General features: G+C 41.3%; 1 pseudogene; it reads right to left on the bottom strand.

The window, feature by feature from the left end:
* LOC109840485 lies at positions 451 to 11,662 on the bottom strand (annotated as a pseudogene).

Below are 13,426 nucleotides of genomic sequence, written 5' to 3'. Positions count from 1 at the left end.
ATTAAATTTGAAACATGATATGAATTGGTTCTTTTTTTGTCTCATTACCCTATAAGTTCAGGTCTTCCAGCTATTGGCCAATCTAATTATCTAGGAATCCTAGCACATAAATCTCTTATTACGTCTTTTATGTGGGTTTCATGAATATTGGTAAAATCTAAACCATCTTAATTACATGATTATTGGTAAAATCTAAATCATCGATTCACTTCATCATTTTACGATCCACATTTAAATTTTTCAATACTGAATAAGTATACCCACGTGCAAGGCATGTGCACTTTACTAGTAGTCATAAATGTTTTAAACTCAAATCAGGATTTTTTTTAGGAGAATAAACTCAAATCAAAACTTATAAAGATATTCAATCAATATACCAGTTCATGTAATTAACTTATCCTTTTCCTGTTTTCAGAGCACAGAAAATAAAAGTTAAATCAATATTCCTCCAACAAACAAGAGAAGTTTTTATACATCAGCAGCTAACATCTTCTACATATATATGCAAATATATGTAATTAACTTAAAAAGTACTACAAATTAAATTTAACAATATAAGCTAGTCTGGCCATCTACACATATATACAAGAATGTGAGTAAAACTGAAGTTACTCTTCATCAATCATTAATTTGACACAATAGGCATCATCTCAATGTGAGGTGGGGTCTCAGCTCTTGGGCTTGCAATTTCCACTGAAGGACTTCCGTCTTCAAATGTATGGTGATGATATGTGCTCATTGGACTCTCCAAATTCACATTATCAATTGAAGGAGACGCAGTTGGATCTTCAATACCTGCCATTGATCTGCGCCTTATTGCGCTCTCTCTCCTAAAAGTATGAGAATTGAGATCTTTTTCATCATAGCGTCTTGCAATTGCAATAGACTTAGTGCTCCACTTGACAGAATCATCAGAAGCAATGTTGTTGAGAAAATGCCTGTTTTTGTACCAGAAGGAGAGTGTAAAAATGATCAAGCATAATATTGAAGCGATTCCAGTAATGAGGAAAAGTCCCCAGAAGTTCTCGAAGCTGAGACTCTTAGAATTGAAAGGACTGCTTTCGTCAGGGCAAGTGGTTCGATCTCCAAACCATTTTCGTTCTATCTCAGCCATTTCATCGCTTTCTGTTAAGTTGAGAATTGCCCTCGAGAGGTCTGGAACAATAGGAGATCCTTTTGGAAAAACCTGTAGGCATATCAGTGATAAATTTTGAGAAAAGAGTAGAAATATGCCGTAATTTATATTTATAGAAAAAATGTAGTTTAGATTAGCAGATTATGGTTAATGTGATACTTATTGATCAAGATAAATGTAGCGTATTCTGCTCATGTTCAAATGATTTTCAGTAGAATTTAAGTTCACATGATATGGTAATGTGATGATAAATGCAATTTGTTTACTAAGATAAATGCAGCATTCTTATTGCATAATCTGAATTTGCTTCACATTCAGATAAGTTTCAGGACAATTTTAGCTCACATAGTATGGTTTGAGATATTATATGCAGCCCGTTGATTCAGACAAATGAGAAATTAATATCCAAAGCATTTATCAGAATTTACCTTCATGTTCAAATAAGTTTCTACTATTGAAGTCTTAAACCAGTTAAACTATCAGTATTCATGATATATCATCATAACCTTAAAAATCAAAAATCAAAAAATCAAAAAACAAAGAACAAAAAAACAAGAGAGAGAGAGAGAGAGAGAGAGAGAGAGAGAGAGAGAGGAGAGAAGAAAACCCAAAACATATAGAACATTAGCGCAAAGTAGATCAAGAAACTGAGAAACTCACAAAGCCAAATCCCCCAGTCTTGTTGGTTCCCCCGGCTATTGTATAATTGGCGCAATAATCCCTAAGAAAAACGTTAAGGTAGGGAATTTCATCAACAACCGCTCCGACACCTCCCTTTCTGGTTCCCGTCTTGAGAGCCTCTGCATACTGCTGAGGAGATCTATACGGCTTCAATCTAGAGTCGTGAAAACCCATATCCTTCAAGAATCCTCCGACAAATGAGTTTCGAAGGTAACCCACGTTCTCATTTGTCTTCTGGAGCGCTTGTAAGTCAGGTACAGTTGGTTGAAGTTGTCGCACTGTGAGCATGGAAGTCAGATTTGCAGTGTAGCTCGACGAAAGTATGAGGACTACGAAGACCCATACTATGACGACGATTCTTGTTAAGTTGCTCACGATTGTTTCCTCTGCGGCAATTTGAAAAGAGTTTAGTATATAGGAAGTGAAAGTTCGTGTAGCAACAAATCAAATGAGAAGGAACTAACTAATTCACTAGCTAAGTTGTGCGTAAGATTACTTATTAATCTGTGTTAAATATAGTGAAATTTCCATCATCAGACGTTTGTAGTTTTCTTTTTTATTAATAGAGTTTTAATGTCGTAGAACTTTCTAAAGATCCAACCACATTTCGATATATACAGAAAATTGCTATCTTCAATTTCGTAAGTCAATCAATAACAATAAAAAAAATTCCTCCGATTCTTGACAATTTATTTACAATTTAGCATATCTAATCAAATTGCCTTAATAAATTGTTCGCTAGTCATTCCCCAGATCTTGCCACTCCAAATTCAAAGCAAAGGCTACTGGCTCTACTTCCATCATACTGATTCGAAGACTGAAGTTACGGGCGGTTGCCTTGCCTGTGACTAATACTAATTAATCTTCATATATATTTTTCTTGATATAAACTGTGAAGCATTAATGACTCCTCCCTAGAGTTTCCTCAGAAAGAAATTAACGAAACAATCTCCACAGTGGGGAGCACAAATAATTGTCAGAGCTCACATGAAGTTTGACCCTTCGGTAATATTAATCTACATGTTGATTTTATTGTCTGTAATGTGTATTCTATGGCCTATATGTATAATAAATCCTGATGTAAACTGTTTCACTATGATCTAGTTGACGAACCATTAAGAGGTTTAAAGAGGGAGGAGGTTACTGAACTGTGGCTAAATACAAGCGTCGAGAAGATGAAGTAGAAAGTAGTTCCAGCCTGATGAGAGGGTGGCCCTCTGAACTCTGGATTAATCCGATGCTCGAGCAGCCACACAACTATACCGGTGAAGATGAAGAAGAGCCCACTCACTATCCATAGATCCGCCTTCAGCGGCTTCAGGAATATCCAGGCATTGCGGTTGTCGTCCTTCACTGGAACTACCATCGACACGCCTGAGAACATGTAAGGCATTGTGAAGTCGACGTAGCTTGATCTGTTCGCGGTTATTGTTACATCACCCACCACGGCGTCGTATTTCTGTCATATTGTTTGATTATTACTTTAGAGATGTAACTGTATAGAATTACATGAACGGAAGAGGGAAAAAAAGTAAAGAAATAGGATGAAATTGTTGTCACGGCGTAGAAAAAGGAAAACAAATAATTCTTAGATTCACAAAATAACTAAGGGTCTGTTTGGTTGGTTTCGGAGGAACTCGAAAGCTGCCACAGATGCGATATCCGTGGTAGCTTTTGGGTTCTTTCTCACCCAAAAACAGAGAACGAAACGGACCCTAAGGCAATACTGGCTGATCCACAGTAGGTTCAACTGCCCTGACGCATAAAGTGACGCATAGTTATAATATTCTACTATCACTCTATTTATTACATCCCTACTTCTTTCATTTATATTTTCTATAGATACAAGATGGAGTGCACTTTTCTAAAAGGATGTAATCCTAAAGAAACTAGTTAAACACACATCACTTTTACATCTATATTCAACCCACTTCAATCTAGCTAGCTATCCCTAATGCAATTTGTAAATTTTTAAATAAGTATAATAATATCACCTCAATCATTACTTCTTTTGTAAAGTCATTTGGCTCAAGAGAGCTAAACTCGATCTCTCAACATTCTACAGAGAATTCCGATTTATTTATCTTCAAATTATTAGTTGTTTGTCATTCTATTGCTTTAGGGCCTGTTCGTTTGGGCCAAAAACATGTGGAAAACTGTGATTTGAAAACAAAAGAGGCTGCCACATAGGATCCGGTTTTCTCAAGTTTTCCAAGTCATGTGTTCGTTTGGCAAACATATTTAGAGAAATAGGGGCCTGAAATAGGGTTCCACGTCGGACTTTAAGAAAAGCCGATTTCAGCGGTTTTGGGCGTGAAAACACCCAGAAAACTCCTCTCCGCCCAATTTAATATTCGCAGGGGCGATTTCCTAGGCAGGGGGAAAGAAGATTGGGATTTCTTTATTCTCACCGCACACACTAAATTGCCTGATTTCCTCATTTGGGTTTGGGCAAACCGAACAGGTGAAATGAAAACTATGTTGGTAAAGGACACTACATTTCTTTATTCTCATTTGCTATACCGAACAGGTAAAATGTGATCTGTGATTTCAAACCGAAGATTTCCATGTCAAACGAACATAACAAATCAAATCTGAGAAACCTCTTTGAAATGCTTTGAAATGGTTTTGATTTCATATTTCAGTTTTCTTTTTTTTTTCCGGAAAATAACCGAACAGGCCCTTAACGGATAGTTACATCACTTCTTTTCTAAAATTCATTCAAATTGGAATACTTTATACATATATTAGAAGTCAGCTACAGCACTATATATACTCTAATTGCACACACAGTTTTGTAAATTATTTTGTCAAACATTTTTTAAAATATTATTTAACCTTTATTTTTATACTTATTTTATAATTTTGTGCATTTACAATATTAAGCCCCTATATTGATTTTCCTACACACTTTTGCCCCATTGACTGTCTAGGCCCCGATATATTAAAAAAAATACAACCATAGTTGGTACTGATGTTCTTAATATTTACATAAAGATTTCATAAATTAGTTATACTTGTAACCTTACTTCCAATTGAAGAAACCGCGAGAAATTTGGTGAAGAACGGGTTTTGGAAGCGTAGGGGAACTGTTTGGAAGCTGCGCGATCGACCGCGGCGAAAGGCTGGTCAACCGCGAACGTGCACAGACTCTGGGAGGAGTCTGGATTTGGCGCGGTCGACCGCGAGACCTTGTAGGACATTTTTAGGCTCTGTCGTTTGTCGCGGGCGACCGTCAGAGACCCTGTAGGAGTTTCCAAGTTCTGTTTGTTGGTCCCGGTCGACCATAGCGGTCGACCGCGTAACGGATCAGGCCCAGTTTTGATTTCCTGTTCTTATTTGGTTTTGGTATTTGTATAAACACCAATACACGTTCTAAGGTTTCTTAAGGCAAGAGTTTGGGATATTTGGAGCATAGAAAGGAGGTATTTTCTAAGCTATTTGATTAGGGTTTATTTGGAGAGATTAAGAGCTTTGTTTGTGAGATTAGTTTGTTCTTTCGAGTGATTTGTAATCTCAAGTTGTACTCTTCTTCTCTATTAGTAAAAACCCTATCCCCTTCTTGCCCCGTGAACGTAGGCAATTGCTGAACCACGTTAAAATTGGTGTTTTATTTGTGCATTGATTTTGGTTGGTTTTTGGCTCTCTTTGATCGGCGTTTGGTTTGGTTCCTCGACACGGTTTTCAACAACAATTGGTATTTTCTCCAACAATTAGTATCAGAGCTCGGGCTACGCTTGGGCTATTTGGAGGAGTAGATCGATTTGGGAAGCTCGTCTAGGGTTTCAGTTGGTGAGAAAGGTGAGATCTTTTTGGTAAAGCTTCTTTCTTTTCTCAGGTTTGGATCTATTCTTCGTTTGTTTCCGCATTGGTTGTTGGTGTGTTGAGGATTATGGCCGAGAAAGAGAGAGTTGAGGGTGGTTCTTCAGGTGTGAAGACTGTCCAAAGTTTGAGTATCCACTCGATGAAGATTAACGTGGAGAAGTTCAATGGCACTAATAATTTTGGACTTTGGCGATGCGAAGTCTTGGATGCGCTCAATGCGTAGAATTTGGAATATACATTGGAGTTGGATGGGAAACCGAACGACATTGATGAGAATGTTTGGAAAAAGATGAATCGGACAGCGTGTGGTGTGATTAGGTCTTGTCTCACTCAAGATCTAAAATATGATGTGATGAATGAGGCTTCAGCTAAGAAAATTTGGGAAGTCCTAGAGAGCAAGTACTTGACGAAGAGCGTCAAAAACCGCTTGCATTTGAAGAGGAGACTTTATCGCTTCCAATTGAAGAAGGGGACATCCATTATTGATCACATGAACCACTACACGAAACTTCTTGCAGATTTGACGAATGTAGATGTCTTTGTTGAAGATGAAGACAAGGCGTTGCTATTGTTGAGTTCCTTGCCCGACGAGGAATATGAGACGTTTGTCCTTACTCTTATTAATGGGAATGCATCTCTTTCATATAGTGAGGTCACCGCTGCATTAGTGAATTACCATCTTAGGAAGAATGACAAGGAGACTTCTATTAAGCCGGTAGCGGGGGTATTGGTTGTAAGAGCAAAGGATCCAAACCGAGATAGAAGGTCACAGTCTAGAGGGGCACATCTTGAAATTCGTAGGAATCAATATGCTTTTGTAAAAAAGATGGACATTGCAAAGCTGAATGCCCAAAGTTAAATGATCAAGCCGAGAAGAATAAGGGGAAAGCTATTCAAGCTTCAGAGGTGAATGTTGTCAAGGCTAGTGGCAACGATTCAGATTCAGATTCTTCGAGCTACTCCTTATCTGTACTGTCGTTAGTTTGTGTTGTCTACTCTACAGAGTGGATGTTAGACTCGGGTGCTACATACCATATTTTGTCCTAGGAGGGATTGGTTTTTCAGCTTTCAGGAGTTAGAAAGAGGGGATTTCGTGCTCATGGGTAATGATCATGAATGTCCTATTGGTGGTATTGGCACCGTTCGGATTAGGATGAGTGACGGAGTGATTCGGGAGTTGGTTGGAGTGATGTTCGTTCCTCAGTTAAAGAAGAATATCATTTCACTTGGAGCTTTGGAGGCAGCAGACTATAGGGTGACCTTGACGGATGCAGGTTTAAAGGTTATATTTGGGTCTATGATTGTGATGAAGGGCGTCAGAATGAGTAACTTATGCTATTTGCTTGGGAACACAGTGATTGATAGAGCTCTGACGACTTTATTGGATTTGGCTAGATTGTAGCGTAGTTTGGTGCTAGGGTATTTGATTGGTGATACTGTGCATAGGTTGTTGAGGAGTGCTTTGACCTACAGATGGAAGTCCTTTGAGCACATTGGGATGAGCAAGAACGTGGTAGAGTTTGGCACTTCTATCCATCGAGCGAGGAGTCTTTTAGGAGGTGTTCAGTCAGGCATTTGGGGGCCTTCCAATGAGGCATCATTGGGAGGTAATCGTTTTATAGTTTCCGCAGTTGGTGATTGTTCTAGGCATTATTGGGTCGCGACCAGTTCCCGTTGGTGTAAAGTCCTGTTTCCGCAGTTGGTGATTGTTCTAGGCATTATTGGGTCGCGACCAGTTCCCGTTGGTGTAAAGTCCTAAAAGTCAACAACAATTGGAAGAAGTGTATTGGCAGAAAGGTAACTCGTTGTTTTAGCTTTGATAGGGGTACTTTCTTGTGTTTGTGCCGAGCTCATGACAACTTGAAACACTTCATTGATGTGGAGACTTTGGGGCGACGAGATGAGATGACAGTTTCGATGGGTCGTTCCTTTCTAAAGGAGGATCGGCGTTGGTTGTCGAGCATTGGTTCTGGTTCTAGAGTTTCGTCATATTTGGGTTATCTTAGTCATAGGTCGCCGACTGTTGTATTAGGAGTTATTGGATCTGGTGGAGCTGCTTCAGATTTTGGTTGGCATCGGATATTTGGTTACCCAGCATTTGGTCACATCGAGGATGTGAGATTTGATCCGATTACGCGTTTGGGATTCGGAGGCTCGTTTGATTATTAGTTGGGAGCTTCACAGGAATGTCACTTTTGACTCTCAGCAGGTGGAGAGTGTTGATCAGGTTATTTGGGTATCGAAACAGGTGGAGGGTGATGCTACTCCACGTTAGGTGGAGTTTACTCCACATACTCCAGATCATACTGCATCGTTTGGAATTCCAGCTGAGGTGACACAGATTAGGGATCATTTGAATTTGGATGCAGATGATATTGGTGAAGAGTTACAGACTTTTCTATTTGTTTGAGGGCCTTTGGAGACCGTTTGGGTGAACTACGTAAATGCTTGATTCCTTGGGCAAGAGGATACGTAGGCAGTCAGTTTTGATGCAGCCGATTTAGTAAGTAGATACCGATGTTTGGGTGAGTGTTCGCACTCCCGTTTGGGTCTCGACTTATTGAGGATTGAGAAGCAACAAGTGAAGCATTTGGCTTGGTTGGTGTCGGCTCAGTTTTGGTAGAAACTTCGTCGAGGTGGAGAATTGAAGAAACCGCGAGAAATTTGGTTAAGAACAGGTTTTGGAAGCGCAGGGGAACTGTTTGGAAGCTGCGCGGTCGACCGCGACGCAAGGCCGGTCGACCGCAAACGTGCACAGACTCTGGGAGGAGTCTGGATTTGGCGCGGTCTACCGCGAGACCCTGTAGGACATTTTTGGGCTCTGTCGTTTGTCGCGGTCAACCGCCAGACCCTGTAGGAGTTTTCAGGTTCTGTTTGTTGGTCGCGGTCGACCGTGACGGTCGACCGCGTAACGGGTCAGGCCCAGTTTTGGTTTCCTGTTCTTATTTGGTTTTGGTATTTGTATAAATACCAGTACACGTTCTAGGGTTTCTTAAGGCAAGAGTTTGGAATATTTGGAGCACAGAAAAGAGGTATTTTCTGAGCTATTTGATTAGGGTTTATTTGGAGAGATTAAGAGCTTTGTTGATGAGATTAGTTTGTTCCTTTAAGTGATTTGTAATCTCAAGTTGTACTCTTCTTCTCTATTAGTGAAAACATCATCCCCTTCTTGCCCCGTGGACGTAGGCAATTGCTAAACCACGTTAAAATTGGTGTTTTGTTTGTGCATTGATTTTGGTTGGTTTTTGGCCCTCTTTGATCGGCGTTTGATTTGGTTCCTCGACACGGTTTTCAATAACAATTGGTATTTTCCTCAACACCAATGACCAAAGTTTCTGGACCCGCCCCTGACTAAGGAAATATTATTTGTTGAGCTTGATTTACATAGAGAATGCGGATGGCCACTGAGACCCAAAATGGACGCCCTAAATCATATGCTATAAAAATGTATCTTCAACCCCCTATTAGTTTAGCATCCAGAAAAGAAAATAACAAATGGATGGGAGATGAGATTACAATTTGATAGATTAGCTAGCCATAATTCTTTGTTGATTACCTGCGGAATCATGACCTGGTTGTGAGATTTCGGCTATAAATGAGTTTGCGTAGGTGTTTGTGGACTACAATCAAGAGTCAAAGTGAACAGTCCATGGTTGTTAGCTTTTGAGTACAAAATTTTAATTCCTCTAAATACTAACTAACAAGAGCCATGCGTGTCTTGTCTCACATCTCGTTCTCTTTTTACTAAACAAAGAAAAAGATAAGGCGCATGGTCACGAGACGCTGAATTAATTATACTAAATCCAACTAACTAATTAACTAAATGACCAGTCGACTGTCATCTGCCAGTCAAAGAAAAGGATGCATGCTTTCGAGGGGTTCTACCCAGAAGAATATATAAACAAACAGATAAATATTTCGAGAAGTAACAAGAACCCTGAAACATGAGGATTAATAAATACCGATGCTTGCTTATGATAGTTAATGATGTAATCAAGGTGACGCATGCACGAGAGAGGCTGGAGATTTTTAATTACTACTTTCTTGATTTGGGGGAGGTGTCAACTCCAATGTTAAACGCATGAGATACCCCTATTAAAATGGGAGAGACGAAAAGGTCATCAAACTCATTAAAGCTTGACCTCTTCTTGTCTGCTCAATAATTTTAGGAACTTAGACTAACCTCCCCCAATAATTAAAATGCAAGTACTCAAGGTACATTTGACTGGACTTTCAAGCTGACTTTTGCCACTTTTCATTCTCGTAATTAATTTTTGCTTGACTTAAAAGGGTTCAACTATTTGTGTTAATGCAAGCAATTTAGTTAAATTAAGCTGATGGATGACTTAGTCCAAAGCCTCTCTGTAAGTAGTTAGATTTTAAGTTCTTAGATTTTTTTCTAGGATAATTAAGAGTTCTTCAGTTAGTCTTACGTAGTCAGTTTTTAAATTGGTACAGAGACCATCACAAAAAATAGAACAATTTTTGGAAGAAAAATATCAAGTTTCCAAAGTTGATAAAGAATACTGCTTCAAGAAAAAGTTGATGAAAAATGCATCCCCCCCCCTCCCCCTATCCTTCTTTCCAATGAAAAAAATCTTTTTTTCTGGTATGGATTGCTTTTCTGATAGATAGACAAGATTAAATTTTTAGTTTAGTTGTAAGTAGTTTTATGAATATTTTTCGTATCGTATTCATCTGACCCATAATAACGATATTATTTCTGAGATAAAAATGGACAACTACATAATTAAAATTCTTAGGTCATATTTAATCCGACTAAAAGTTATATATTTTCTCAGATGGTCATTAAGAGATACATACTTGGAGAGGATCCGAATCCTTTGTGAATTGAAATTATATATGGAAATTGTTTTGTCCCCCACAAACAAATTTCATAACAATTAGTCATACCTAAACAATATTAATTTAATGAGTTTGATGGCCTTTCCTTCTCGATCTCCCGTTTTGACAGAGGCACTCATGCACGGATATCATACATAAACAAGATTCAAGAACCATCTATATCTTACATAGATCCCACGGTTTATGTTCTCAAACTAAATCAGAAAAATGAATGGCAATCAAATTCTATATATGAGTTAGATTGATAAATTTCATGGCCACTAAAGATTCAGATTTAAGATTTTTGGAAGCAAAAAACCTCGATATATTCTCATGTCGTCAACAATCGAACTATTTAGAGTAAGCACTAACCTTTGGCACTTGTTGCACAAGCGTAGTATAAGCCCCGCCGCTCGCCAACACATACTCAAACAGCAGCGCATATGGCAACATCCTCACCGCCGCCTCGAACACTTCAATAACAAACCCACTCGCCGTCGTCTTGTTAGTTATAGGATCCCTCATCACATTCAAGAACGCTTGAAACCCGGGCTCCACCTGCCCCGGAACCGCGATCCTTATCCTCTCCCCGCTCGTCGGCTGCACAAATCCTTTCGGAATGTCCAACGAATCTCCCGGCGGCCAAAGCACTGGTCCAAGCCCGACAGTACTCCGAGGCTCTTTTAGTCGTCGAGTCAGCCTGTCTGCCTGAGTCCAGAACCCGATACCGTGGCCCTTTTCGCCAATTAGGTTCACGATTTTGAATGCTGCGGGGTTTAGCTCTCGGCGGAGGAGTCTGAATTCTCCGGCGAGGCCGAGGAATGCAGTTGACTGTATGGACTCAAGAAATTTTGGGCCGGACTTTGAAACTGGCAATGTCGACAGGCTACTTTGACTGCTGCTGCTAGGTGGCGGAGCTTATAGGTTGAGAAGCTTCAGCTGCCATTGCGAGAGCAAAGAATGCATCGTACGACCCAAATTCCGAAGGTACTGACATCGACGATGTCGGAATTGGGATTTTGCTTCAAGAACTCCCTCCTCCAGTGGCGCTTGAATGTCTTAACATGTTGGACTTTGGCATGCTCGGTTCCACATCCGATTACACCTTGCATTGACTCAAGATCGCCGGCGGGTCTGTGGATCCGAATGAACCCGTCACGCCGGTCGGTCACGATCCAAGCAACCGCGGGCGTCCATCAACAACCGGCCTTCCTTTGGCATTGGCGAAGACGCGAGCGGTCGAGCTCGACTTCGCGTGCACGAACAAACACCGCGTCTGCATCGTCTTCAGCCTGTACATATCGGCGAGGATTCTATCGTCGGAAGCGGATACGGATATCGGGACGCCGTAAGGGACTTGGGATCCACATGGCGTCTAGGGCGTCGACGAGGTAAGGGACGAAGGAGGAGGCCGAATGCGGAGTCCTCGTAGACCGGACCACGCGGCGCCAGTTTGAAGTGCGCGCGACGTCGCGCGATGGAAACGCGGGCGGCGGAGTCGGCGACGGCCGCGCGGACGAAGTAAGGAGATGCGGAACGTGGAGACGGAGGGGCTCGCCGTGGCGGAGAAGGAGACGATGGTGACGTGGGATTCGGCGCCGATGTAGGCGACGAAGGAGGCGGAGGAGGAGGCTTGGGGGCCGAGGATTGCGGCGACGCCGGCGTTGGAGATCAGGTCTAACGCTGCAAAGTCAACGCCACTGTTGGTCAACGGCGCGGTGTGAGATGAAGGATTGGGGGGTGAGAAAGAGAGGGAGTTACCGGCGGAGCGGGGCGGCGACGACGTCATCGGCGGGAGTGGCGGAAGTGGAGACGCAGCTTGGTGTGGAGTTGGGGCGGGAGGAGTAGAAGTCGAGAGGGGCGAGGGCGAGGGACACCTGGCATGTTTTTGCCGACGGGGAGCCGGGTGGTCGAGGATTACGCAGCGCCGATGTTGACGGGGTTTGGGAGCGCAGAGGAGAGGAGACGAGAGGAGGAGGAGGAGGAGGAGGAGCGAGAGGTGTCATATAGAAGAAGAGAGAGTAGGTGTTGTTGTGGGGAGAGGAGGGAGATTTGGGAAACGATTTTTTTTTGGGGTTTTATAGAGAGAGAGAGAGAGAGAGAGAGAGGGAGGGAGGAGGAGGAGAGGGAAGGTATGATGCAATTGTGCGGGAATTGTTTAGTAGTTGGGGAGGGAGGAACCTTAGAAAAAGAGTCCCACTGGGGGTACACCATGAACCATACTCTCAACCACTTCCCAACACTCTCTATAGTGCAAGTGGGTCATGCATGATATTTAAAAAATATCATGCATGGCCCACTTACACTCTCTATAGTGCAAGTGGGTCATGCATGATATTTAAAAAATATCATGCATGGCCCACTTACACTATAGAGAGTGTTGGGGTGTGGTTGAGAGTGTGGTTCGTGATGTGCCCTTAGCATTATTTTTAGAAAAATATTCGGGGTGCCACTAGGGGCACACCCCCAACCACACCTCCAACCACACCCCCTCTCTCATTTGCTACAGTGCACCGGGCCCCATATGTGATTTTAAATTTTTAAAATCACATGTGGGGCCCGGTGCACTATAACAAATGAGAGTGGAAGTATGGTTGGAGATGTGGTTGGGGGTGTGTCCTTATCATTTTCCAAATGTTCGGATGTTGTCACGTTGTTGTCAGACGAAGAGGGGATCGCATGAGCCACAGTTTTCAGTGCCAAAATACTCCGCTGCTCAATTTTGTGCATCAATATTAAAATTGCAATTAACGTGGTCAGGGATTTTTTTTTTCAAAAAATGCTGAAAGTTAGAGGAGCTTTCCCGATGACTCCAAAACTAAAGGAGAATTTTGTGACATTTTGAAAGAAGACCAACTAAATTAGATTTGTGATAGATTTAGCGATAAATTTTATAAATATTAATAATTAAAAAGCTCTATAATTAATTTATAAGTATCA

Source organism: Asparagus officinalis, chromosome 5, assembly GCF_001876935.1.
Source record: "Asparagus officinalis chromosome 5, Aspof.V1, whole genome shotgun sequence".
In the NCBI taxonomy this organism is placed as follows: Eukaryota; Viridiplantae; Streptophyta; class Magnoliopsida; order Asparagales; family Asparagaceae; genus Asparagus; species Asparagus officinalis.
This window is presented reverse-complemented; position numbering and strand designations above follow the sequence as displayed.